The sequence below is a fragment of the Camelina sativa genome, chromosome 1 (assembly GCF_030686135.1).
Source record: "Camelina sativa cultivar CO46 ecotype springtype chromosome 1, ASM3068613v1".
Taxonomy (NCBI): domain Eukaryota; kingdom Viridiplantae; phylum Streptophyta; class Magnoliopsida; order Brassicales; family Brassicaceae; genus Camelina; species Camelina sativa.
In genome coordinates this window covers 20,713,105-20,724,101 of record NC_141880.1, presented here as the reverse complement: position 1 = coordinate 20,724,101, position 10,997 = coordinate 20,713,105, and the positions used below count along the sequence as shown (strand labels likewise).

Below are 10,997 nucleotides of genomic sequence, written 5' to 3'. Positions count from 1 at the left end.
CCATGACAATGCCCTAGCACTCCTTCAACTTAATTTTCTGCTATGCACCTCCTAAACAACCCATCTGATCCCTTTTTGTATAAGTAAGGTTCATCCCAATAGTACCCATTGATGTCCTTGAGGAGCTTTTTCTTCTTATAAGGGTCCATATCTGCCGGGACTTCTTCACACACCTTGTAATTGACTATGTCAGCATACCAAGGTAGATCTTCACTTTCAAGTGCCATCCACTCCTCCATCTCATCCTGCTCGATCGTGTGCCCAAACATACTCGGCCGAGTGCATGCTCGAGTAGGCGGTCGAGTTAGAGGCCGAGTTGTCCCTATTTGCATCAGCTTCTCCTCAGGCATTGAAACATCGATTGGAATCTCCTCCTCTATCCTCATTCTGGACAAATGATCAGCTACTCCATTCTCTATCCCTTTCTTATCAACTATTTCCATGTCAAACTCTTGGAGAAGCAGAATCCATCTTAACAACCTTGGTTTTGTGTCCTTCTTTGAGTAGATGTGCCTCAAAGCAGCATGATCGGTGTACACAATTACTTTGGACCCTACTAAGTAACTTCTGAATTTTTGAAAGGCAAAGACCACTGCTAGAAGCTCTTTCTCTGTTGTTGAATATCTTCCTTGAATTTCATCCAAGGTCCTGCTTGCATAGTGAATAACATGCAGCTTCTTATCTTTCTTGTGTCCCAGAACTGCTCCTACTGCAAAATCTGAAGCATCACACATAATCTCAAATGGAAGATCCCAGTTTGGAGCTTGGACTATTGGGGCTGATATCAAAGCAGCCTTGATCTCCTTGAAAGCCTTCAAGCAATCTTCATCAAAGTTGAACTCAGTCTCCTTGCACAGCAACCTTGTCAATGGCCTAGCTATCTTTGAGAAATCCTTGATGAACCTTCTATAAAATCCAGCATGACCAAGAAAGCTTCTTATGTCCTTGACTGTTTTTGGTGGTTGAAGTTGAACCATGACTTCAATTTTTGTTTTGTCAACTTCAATACCCTTCTCTGAAATCTTATGACCAAGAACTATCCCTTCTTCAACCATGAAGTGACACTTTTCCCAATTCAAGACTAGATTTGTCTCCTCACATCTCTTTAAAACTCTGCATAGATTAGTAAGACAAGAAGAAAAGGAATCTCCATAGACAGAGAAGTCATCCATAAAAACTTCAACCACATCCTCAATAAGATCAGAGAAGATTGACATCATGCACCTTTGAAAGGTAGCTGGAGCATTACATAATCCAAATGGCATCCTCCTATATGCAAAGGTACCATATGGACATGTGAATGTTGTCTTCTCTTGATCATTGGGATGAATAGGAATTTGGAAAAATCCAGAATATCCATCCAAGAAACAGTAATGGGTATGATTGGCTAGTCTTTCCAACATTTGATCAATAACTGGAAGAGGAAAATGATCTTTCCTAGTAGCAGAATTAATCTTCATATAGTCAATGCACATTCTATGTCCTGTTATGGTTCTAGTGGGAATTAACTTATCCTGTTATGGTCAATGCACATTCTAGTGGGATTCCTCCTTTTTTAGGGACACAGTGGACTGGTGAGACCCAAGTACTATCAGAAATAGGATAGATCGCACCCGCTCCAAGCAATTTTAGAATCTCTTTTTTGACTACTTCCTTTAGGTTGGAATTAAGCCTTCTTTAAGGTTCAATACTAGAGTAGGATTCATTTTCAAGGTGGATTCTATGCATGCAGAGACTAGGTAAAATTCCTTTAATGTCATCCAAAGTATAACCAATAGCTTTTCTAAACTTCCTTAGCTCAACAACTAGCAAATCAAGCTCTTCCCTACCCAAGTTAGCATTTACTATCACAGGATAAGTAGACTTCTCACCTAAAAAGACGTACCTTAGCCCAGAAGGGAGAGGTTTTAGCTCTACTTTTGGTGCATTCAGTTCAGACCAGTCGTCTGTGGAGGACTCGGCAGTGCACTCGGTCGAGTAGTGTTGGTGCTCGGTCGAGTGTATGCTCGAGTGGGTGGTTGAGCTATCCGTATTTGCTGTTTGAACTGACCAGACTTCCTCTCTTAATGCTGGTAACCCCTCAAAAACCTCTGGATGGTGTGATTCATCACAAGAGTCCAATATATCTTCATAGGCCTTGGTTTCTTCATGGATGAACCCTTCCTCTCCACTTTTGGTAATCTTATTGATCTATTAGCTAAGATTATGGAGATGTTGCATGGCTTATACCTTGTAAACCCTAGGCGCTTAGCAACTGATAGAGGCATTAGGCTTACTGAGGCTCCCAAATCACAAAGGCATCTATTGAAGGTTAAGGGCCCTATAGAGCAAGGTAGAGTAAAGGAACCAGGATCTCTTAGCTTTTGAGGGTTCACTTGCTTTTGGATTATGGCACTACACTCATGGCTGAGAATCACCATCCCTTGAACTTCTTTGATCATTTCCATCACAGCATCTTTCAAGAATTTTTGGTAAGGAGGGATCATCACAAAGGCATCTATTAGAGGCATCCTAAGCTCAATCTCTCTAACTTGTTTGTCAAACAATGCCTTGTATTTTTCAACCATCTGTTTCTTAAATCTTCCTGGGAAAGGTAGTGGAGGCTTGTAAGGAGGAGGAATGAACCAGACTTCTTTTTCTTTGGAGGTACCTGGATTGATTTTCTCCTGAGAAGCAGCTCGATCGGGTACTCGACCACCTACTCGGTGGAGTGAGTGGTCGAGTGGTACGTTGAATTCAACGGTGTTTTCATCCTGGGTTTCTTCTTGTTGGAAACCCTCCCCTTCCTGAATTCCACTGCCCTCAGTGTTGTGATGTGCTCCTAGCCGTGTTGGTAAGACTCTTCCACTGCGAAGATTGATAGCATTGGCAAATTCAGTAGTTTGCACAATAGTTGTGCCCTTGTGATGGTCATGCTTTGAGGCAGAAGCTTGGTGATTCTCCATAGTCACAATCCTGGATGTCAGTGTGTCAAACTTGGCATGAAGTTCACTGTAAATATCATCTATCCTCTTGTGCAGCTCAGCAATTCTGTTTGCTGCCTCAATCTTCCCTTTGGTTTGCCCAATCAACAGCTGTTGTATCATTGCTCTTAGGTCTTGTTCCTGGCCTTGGTTAGTCTGAAACCCTGGTGGGGGACACAATTGGGGCTGGAACACTTGTTGCTGCTGCTTGGGTGCATAGTTGTGCTGTTGTTGAGGCTGAGGAGGTGAATAGACTTGGTCTTGAGGGTTGGCTACATTGGTGCTCCTATAAGAGAGGTTGTTCTGCTTGAATCCTCCACCTTGGTTGTAGCCTTTGTATCCTCCTCCTTGGTTCTGCATAAAACACAACTCAGCAAACTCCCTATCTCCTTCCTGGACTGGAGCTTCTTCTTCACCAATGAAGTGAAAGGTTTTTGACTGGCTTAGGAGAATCTTGTCAAGCTTCTCATTGACCATCTTTAAATCCTGCTTGTATTTGTCCTCCTGATCAGTGGAGGGGATCCTCATGGTTCTATCATAATCTTCATTATAATTATCCTCTGACTGAGCAAGGTTCTCAACCAATTCCCATCCTTCTTCCACATTCTTGTTGAGGAAGTTGCCATTTGAAGCTGTATCAAGAAGCATTCTTATCTTGGGAAGCACTCCTCTATACAAAGTGCTTAGAAGGGACTCATTGTTGAAGCCATGGTGAGGACACTGAGTTTGGAATCCTTTAAACCTCTCCCAAGCTTCACAAAAGCTCTCATTATTCCTTTGAGCAAACCCAGAAATTTCATTCCTCAACCTAGCAGTCCTTGCATTGGAGAAGAACTTGGCCAGAAAAGCTTTCTTGCATGCATCCCATGTGGTTATAGCTCCAGTAGGAAGACTCTTCTCCCATAGATGAGCTTTGTCTCCAAGGGAAAATGGGAATAGCCTTAACTTGAAGCCATCTTCACTTACTCCATTGATTTTTGTGAGTCCACATATTCTGTCAAACTCATCAAGGTGATCTAGAGGATCCTCCATTGGCAACCCATGAAATTTGTTGGCTTGTATCATGGAGATTAATCCACTCTTTATTTCATAATTATTATTTGCCACAGCAGGAGGCATAATACCAGCTCTTTGGTTGTGTGTGTTAGGTGCATCCCCAACACCAATGTGTCTAGGTCTATGATCATGGTGATCTTGCTGCTCCATGACTACTTGTTCTTCTTGTTGTTGAACTACTCTTCTTTGCGTATGTCTCAAACCCTTTTGTAGCCTGTGGATGTTGTCAATAGGCCTTTGAAGACTGTCTTTGCCTTTTGACCTTGTGTGCATCAACAAACTCGACTACAGACTCGAACCGGTACACGGTCGAGCACAGGCTCGAGTAGGTGGTCGAGTCGACTTGGAAGTAATGGCTATTTGGATCCGGCTTCTGACTCGATCAAGTGCTCGATCACGGCTCGGTCGAGTGGTGGTCGAGTGGGTGGTCGAGTGGGTACCTGAAACTCAAGACAGCCAAGCAAAGGAAAGATTCGAGTTCAGTAACTTCACAAGTGTTTAAACGAACTTAATCTTAGACTAATAATGATCCTAAATGTCACAAAACAAACTCAAATGGGCAACGGCGCCAAATTGAAACTGACTATTTTTGTAGGTGGTGACTGATGTATGGAATGATGACTTATGAATGAATGGATGTCAGGGTGTTTCAATTCCCCTTATGCAATTGTAGTATAAGAGGTGTCAATCCAATCTGAGTGTTTGTGAACAATCAAGATGTGCATATGAGTCTAAGTCAAGCCAGATGTAAAGGTTGTTTGTCACTAACAATCCCATGATGAAATGGAGAGTGCAGAAAGTAAAACTACAAGAACTAGGAGCTAAATGCAAATAGAACAGAGTGATTATGACAAACAAAAATAGAAACTATGGAAATGCAAGAATTGAACTAATGCAAGGTAAGTAATGAACAGGATACTAAATGAATGCAACAGAAATGCAACTAGGGTGAAACAGGACAAACACAAATCATAAACACAAGTTCTGGTTTGGAACTCGAGCAAGCACTCGATCGAGTGCTGATCGAGTGCAGGGTCGAGCTGGACAAATACGCAAAACAGAGCAACACAAGAAAAACAAAGCAATACCAAAACGAATCAAACAACAGGATTTAAGCTAAGAAATCAATAAACAAGGAAGGTCTTGAGGAGGGATTCATGGGATGGACTATGATTGAGGTCATCTAACTTGGTCAACAAATCTAAAACAACTTGAGCTAATCTCTAGACATATATTTCTAAGACATGTTTAATCCACTCTCAAAGTAAAGAATCTACACAAGGAGGCATTAAGCAATATGTCAAAAATCAAACAAGACTTCTAATCTCTTAGCAAGCCAAATGATAGTCTCCAGATCTAGCCTTATCTATGCTCCTTAGACATTGGTGTGATGCTAAGAGGCTTGAAATCAGATCCTATCCTCTCAGATATAGGATCAGCATTAAGAACATCTAGCCCAGAAGAGATCTACAACAACCAAGCTTGACCAAATCAAACAAACCTCAAACACAACCCAGCCTAACCCATCCTCAAGATCCTAAGCAACTACTCACAAGAACACATGATGAACAACAAAGTCATAAACCCAGAAAATACTGAAACTTGCATCATTAGAAAGATAAATCAAAGATCTACAATATTGAAGAAAGAATCAAACTCAAATTCTCAATATTAAGAAAGTTATGAAACCAACAATATTGAAGAATTTAGTCTTTTTCTCCTTCTTAAAGAAGTACAAGATCTAAGAAAATAAAAGTGCAAAAGGAATAATTCTAAAAAAGGTAAAAACTAGGTTTTTGACTCTCTAAAAAACTGGACTTTTTTGGTGGCTGCAGGTACAAGCCCTTATATAGAAAATGTAGTGGAAGCCCTAAAAACGCTAGAAGACAAAATAGCCAGGCGGCTCGACCAACTCGACCTGGTGCTCGGTCGAGTGACCGGTCGAGTTGGCTCTTCTTGTGCTCCTCCCACTCGGTCGAGTCCCTCTCAGCACACGGTCGAGTGTCTGGTCGAGTGGGCAGTTGAGTTGGACTCCGGACCTTGGTTCTTCAGCCTTAGCTCTCTTGCTTTCTCCTCATGATTGCTTCACTTCTCCTCAGCATTGCTTCCATGCTCCTCAAGCTCCAAAATCAACTGTTTATGCATAAAAAGATGCAAATGCAATGCAACTAAACTCTAATGCAAGAACAGTCCTAAAGCTATGCAATAATGGTCAAAATGGATAGCAAAAGATGCAAAAGATGTGAATATATTAAGGGAAAACAGGGTAAAATATATGAACATCACAGTAAATAGCTATGTTACTCTTCCTAGGGTCAAAATATGTAACAATCCAATTCCATTGACTAATTATAAGAGTTGGGGTTGAATTTGGAGTGTTTAGACAATACTTAAACCCGTTTTATCCCAAAACAGGCTTAAACCGAGAAAACATTGATTCAAAGCAGTTAATAGCTTTGTTATTGTGTCTAGGGTCAGCCTGTGTGACAATCCAATGCATTGGACTAATTTTAAGAGATCGGGATGAATTTGGAGTGTTTAGAAAACACTTAAACCCGTTTTTTCCCAAAACAGCCTTAATCCGAGAAAATAGGCTAAAACCAAGAGAAAACATTTATTCGAAGCAGTAAACAGCTATGGTACTCTTTCTAGGGTCAAAATATGTAACAATCCAATTCCATTGACTAATTATAAGAGTTGGGGTTTAATTTGGAGTGTTTAGACAACACTTAAACCCGTTTTATCCCGAAACAGACTTAAACCGAGAAATCATTGATTCAAAGCAGTTAATAACCTTGTTATTGTGTCTAGGTTCAGACTGTGTGACAATCCAATGCATTGGACTAATTTTAGGAGATCGGGATGAATTTGGAGTGTTTAGAAAACACTTAAACCCGTTTTTTCCTAAAACAGGCTTAATCCGAGAAAACAGGCTAAAACCAAGAGAAAACATTTATTCGAAGCAGTAAACAGCTATGGTACTCTTCCTAGGGTTAAAATATGTAACAATCCAATTCCATTGACAAATTATAAGAGTTTGGGTTGAATTTGGAGTGTTTAGACAACACTTAAACCCGTTTTATCCCAAAACAGGCTTAAACCGAGAAAACAGGCTAAAACCGAGAGGAAACATTGATTTGAAGCAGTAAACAGCTATGTTACTCTTTCTGGGGTCAAAATATGTAACAATCCAATGCATTTGACGAATTATAAGAGTTCGGGTTGAATTTGGAGTGTTCAAACACCAGTTATACCCATTTTGTTCCAAAACAGGCTAAAACCGAGAAAACATTGATTCTAAGCAGTTAATAGATTTGTTACTGTTTCTAGGGTCAGAGTGTGTAACAATCCAATGCATTGGACTAATTCTAGCGAACAGGATGAATTTGGGGTGTTTAGAATACACTTAAACCCGTTTTTTCCCAAAAGAGGCTTAATCCGAGAAAACAGGCTAAAACTGAGAGAAAACATTTATAAGAAGCAGTAAAAAGCTATGTTACTTTTTCAGGGGTAAAAATATGTAACAATCTAATGCATTTGACTAATTGTAAGAGATCGGGATGAATTTGGAGTGTTTAGATAACACTTAAACCCGCTTTATCCCAAAACAGACAAAAACCGGGGAAAATTTGATTCGAAGCAGTAAATAGCTATGTTACTCTTTCTAGGGTCAAAATATGTAACAATCCAATGCATTTGACTAATTATAAGAGTTCGGGTTGAATTTGGAGTGTTTACACACCAATTATACCCATTTGTCCCAAAACAGGCTAAAACCGAGAAAACATTGATTCTAAGCAGTTAATAGCTTTGTTACTATTTCTAGGGTCAGAATATGTGACAATCCAATGCATTGGACTAATTTTAAGAGATCGGGATGAATTTGGAGTGTTTAGAAAATACTTAAACCCGTTTTTCCCCAAAAGAGGCTTAATCCGAGAAAACAGGCTAAAACCGAGAGAAAAAATTTATTCGAAGCAGTAAACAGCTATGGTACTCTTCCTAGGGTCAAAATACGTAACAATCCAATTCCATTGACTAATTATAAGAGTTTGGGTTGAATTTGGAGTGTTTAGACAACACTTAAACCCGTTTTATCCCAAAACATGCTTAAACCGAGAAAACAAGCTAAAACCGAGAGGAAACATTGATTTGAAGCAGTAAACAGCTATGTTACTCTTTCTAGGGTCAAAATATGTAACAATCCAATGCATTTGACTAATTATAAGAGTTCGGGTTGAATTTGGAGTGTTTACACACCAATTATACCCATTTTGTCCCAAAACAGGCTAAAACCGAGAAAACATTGATTCTAAGCAGTTAATAGCTTTGTTACTGTTTCTAGGGTCAGAATGTGTGACAATCCAATTGAAACTGACTTTCTTTGTGGTGTATGAATGAATGATATATGGAATGATGATGTATGGAATGAATAGAAGTCAGGGTGTTTCAATTCCCCTTATGCAGTTGCAGTATAAGAGGTGTCAATCCTATCTGAGTGATTGTGAACAATTAAGATGTGCATATGCGTCTAAGTCAAGCCAATTGTAAAGATTGTTTGTCACTAACAATCCTAAAAAGAGATATGAAATGCAGAAGGTAAAAACAACTAGAACAGGATACTAAATGCAAACAGAACAAACAACTTGAAGCTATAATGAAACTAGAACAAAGATAGAAACTATGCTAATGAACTAATGCAAGACAAGTAATGAACAGGAAACTACGTGAATGCAATGGAAATGAAACAGGAATGAAACAAGACAATCACAAATCAAAAACACAAGTTCTTGGGATGAACTCGAGCAGCACTCGACCGAGTGTAGGTCGAGTGGGTGGTCGAGCTAGACTTAAACGTGAAAACAGAGCAACACAAGAAAAACAGAGCAATGCTAAAACTAATCAAACAACAAGCAAGCAATGATATTTAGACTAAGATTTCAATAAACAAAGAAGGCCTTGAGGAGGGATTCATGGGCTGAGCTAATCATTGTGGTTATCTAACTTGGTCAACAAATCTCAAGCAAACATTGAGCTGATCTCTAGACATACTATTCTAATACATGTTTAATCCACTCTCATGGCAAGAAACAATCAAACCTATGCAATTCTAGACTTGTTCTCACAAAGAAAAGAATCTACACAAGCAGGCCTTAAGCAATACATCTCAAACCAAACAAGACTCCTAATCTCTTAGCAAGCCTAATGGTAAGCTCTAGATCTAGCCTTATCTATGCTCCTTAGACATTGGTGTGATGCTAAGATGCTTGAAATCAAACCCTACCCTCTCAGATATAGGATCAGCATTAAGATCATCTAGCCTAGAAGAGATCTACAGCAATCAAGCTTGACCAAATCAAACAAACCACAAGATCAACCCAGCCTAACCCATCCTCAAGGTCCTAAGCAAACTACTCACAAGAACACATGGTGAAATATGTCAAAAACCCAGAAAATAATGAAACTTGCATCATTAGAAAGATGAAACAGAGATCTACAATATTGATGAAGGAAATAAACTCGAAATCTTAATACTTTGAAAGTTATGAAGCAAACAAAATATAAGAATCTAGTCTTTCTCTCTCAAACAAGTACAAGATCTAAAAATAAAATAAAAGTGCAAAAGGAATAATATCTAAAAAAGGTAAAAACTAGGTTTTAGACTCTCTAAAAAGCTGGATTCTTTTGTGCCTGCAAGTACAAGGGCCTTATATAGGAGATGAGGTGGAAGCCCTAAAAATGCAAAAAGTCAAAGTGGTCAACGGCTCGGTCAACTCGACCAGTGCTTGGTCGAGTGGCTGGTCGAGCTGGCTTCTCTCGTGCATTCTCCACTCGGTCGAGTCCTCCTCAGCACACGGTCGAGTGGTGGTCGAGTGGTGCGGTCGAGTTGGACTCCGGACCTTGATTCTACAGCCTTAACTCTCTTGTTTTCTCCTCAGGACAGCTTCACTTCTCCTCAGCATTGCTTCCATGCTCCTTAAGCTCCAAAATCACCTGTTTATGCATGAAAAGATGCAAATGCAATGCAACTATACTCTAATGCATGATTAGTCCTAAAGCTACACAATAATGGCCTAAATGGATAGCAAAAGATGCAAAAGTTGTGAATAAACTAAGGGAAAACAAGGTAAAATATATGAACATCAACACCCCCAAACTTAGTCTTTGCTTGCCCTCAAGCAAATAATCAAAGACAAAAGAAGGTTGGTGAGGTTTGAAAGTGGGATCTCAGCTCCTAAAGCTTGCAAATAGACTATCTAGAATCAATGTCCAAGTTACTAGTACTATGATGCAAGTTGAATGAGCTATACTTAAAGACTTTAGACAAGCATATCACAACCTTCACTGATTTGAGCCTTAGACATCCACATGCATTCAAATCAACCATTTCCTTTAACATTCATTAATCAAGAACATGAATCAATTCTATGCAATGCTTAAACTCATTTGGCTTGGCAGTAAAAGGTTTAGAGACAATGGTGGTCTCTTTTTAGAGTAGGGCTTATCAATATCAAGGTTCTCTCATAAAAAATGAATTGAGCTTTAGAAGAATGCTAAAGGTAAGAACACTTAGACACATACAAGAACAAAACCTTGTCTACCCAAAGGTACCCAAAGTGTTTATCCTATCAATCTAAACCCAATTGATCCTAGTGCTACCCTTTAACTTCTTTTCTTCTTTTTCACCCTTTTCTCTTTTGGTTTTAAAGTCTTAGGAGAGGTTTCTTATTTGATCTTTCTTGTGGAATGGGGGATTCTTACTTATTTGCTATGGTTCACTTTTCTTCTTATTCTTAAGACATATAAGCATTTTGCTAGACTTCTCTTTTCTTTCTTTCTTTTCTTTAACTAGAACCATCTTTAAACCACCTTATTCTTCCCATTCTTTCACTAGACTTTAAATTTTCTTAAACACATTCCCCTCCTAAAGACTCTAACCTTTTCTTTCTCTTTTTCCTCTTTTCTTTTCATAATAGC

General features: G+C 39.3%; 1 non-coding gene across 1 annotated transcript; it reads left to right on the top strand.

Annotated features, from left to right (window-relative positions):
* Nucleotides 1–3,666: 3,666 nt before the first annotated feature.
* Nucleotides 3,667–3,773, top strand: LOC147950162 (small nucleolar RNA R71). The gene has a single exon (XR_015565256.1). It is a non-coding gene; the product is annotated as a small nucleolar RNA R71 (small nucleolar RNA).
* Nucleotides 3,774–10,997: the final 7,224 nt, after the last annotated feature.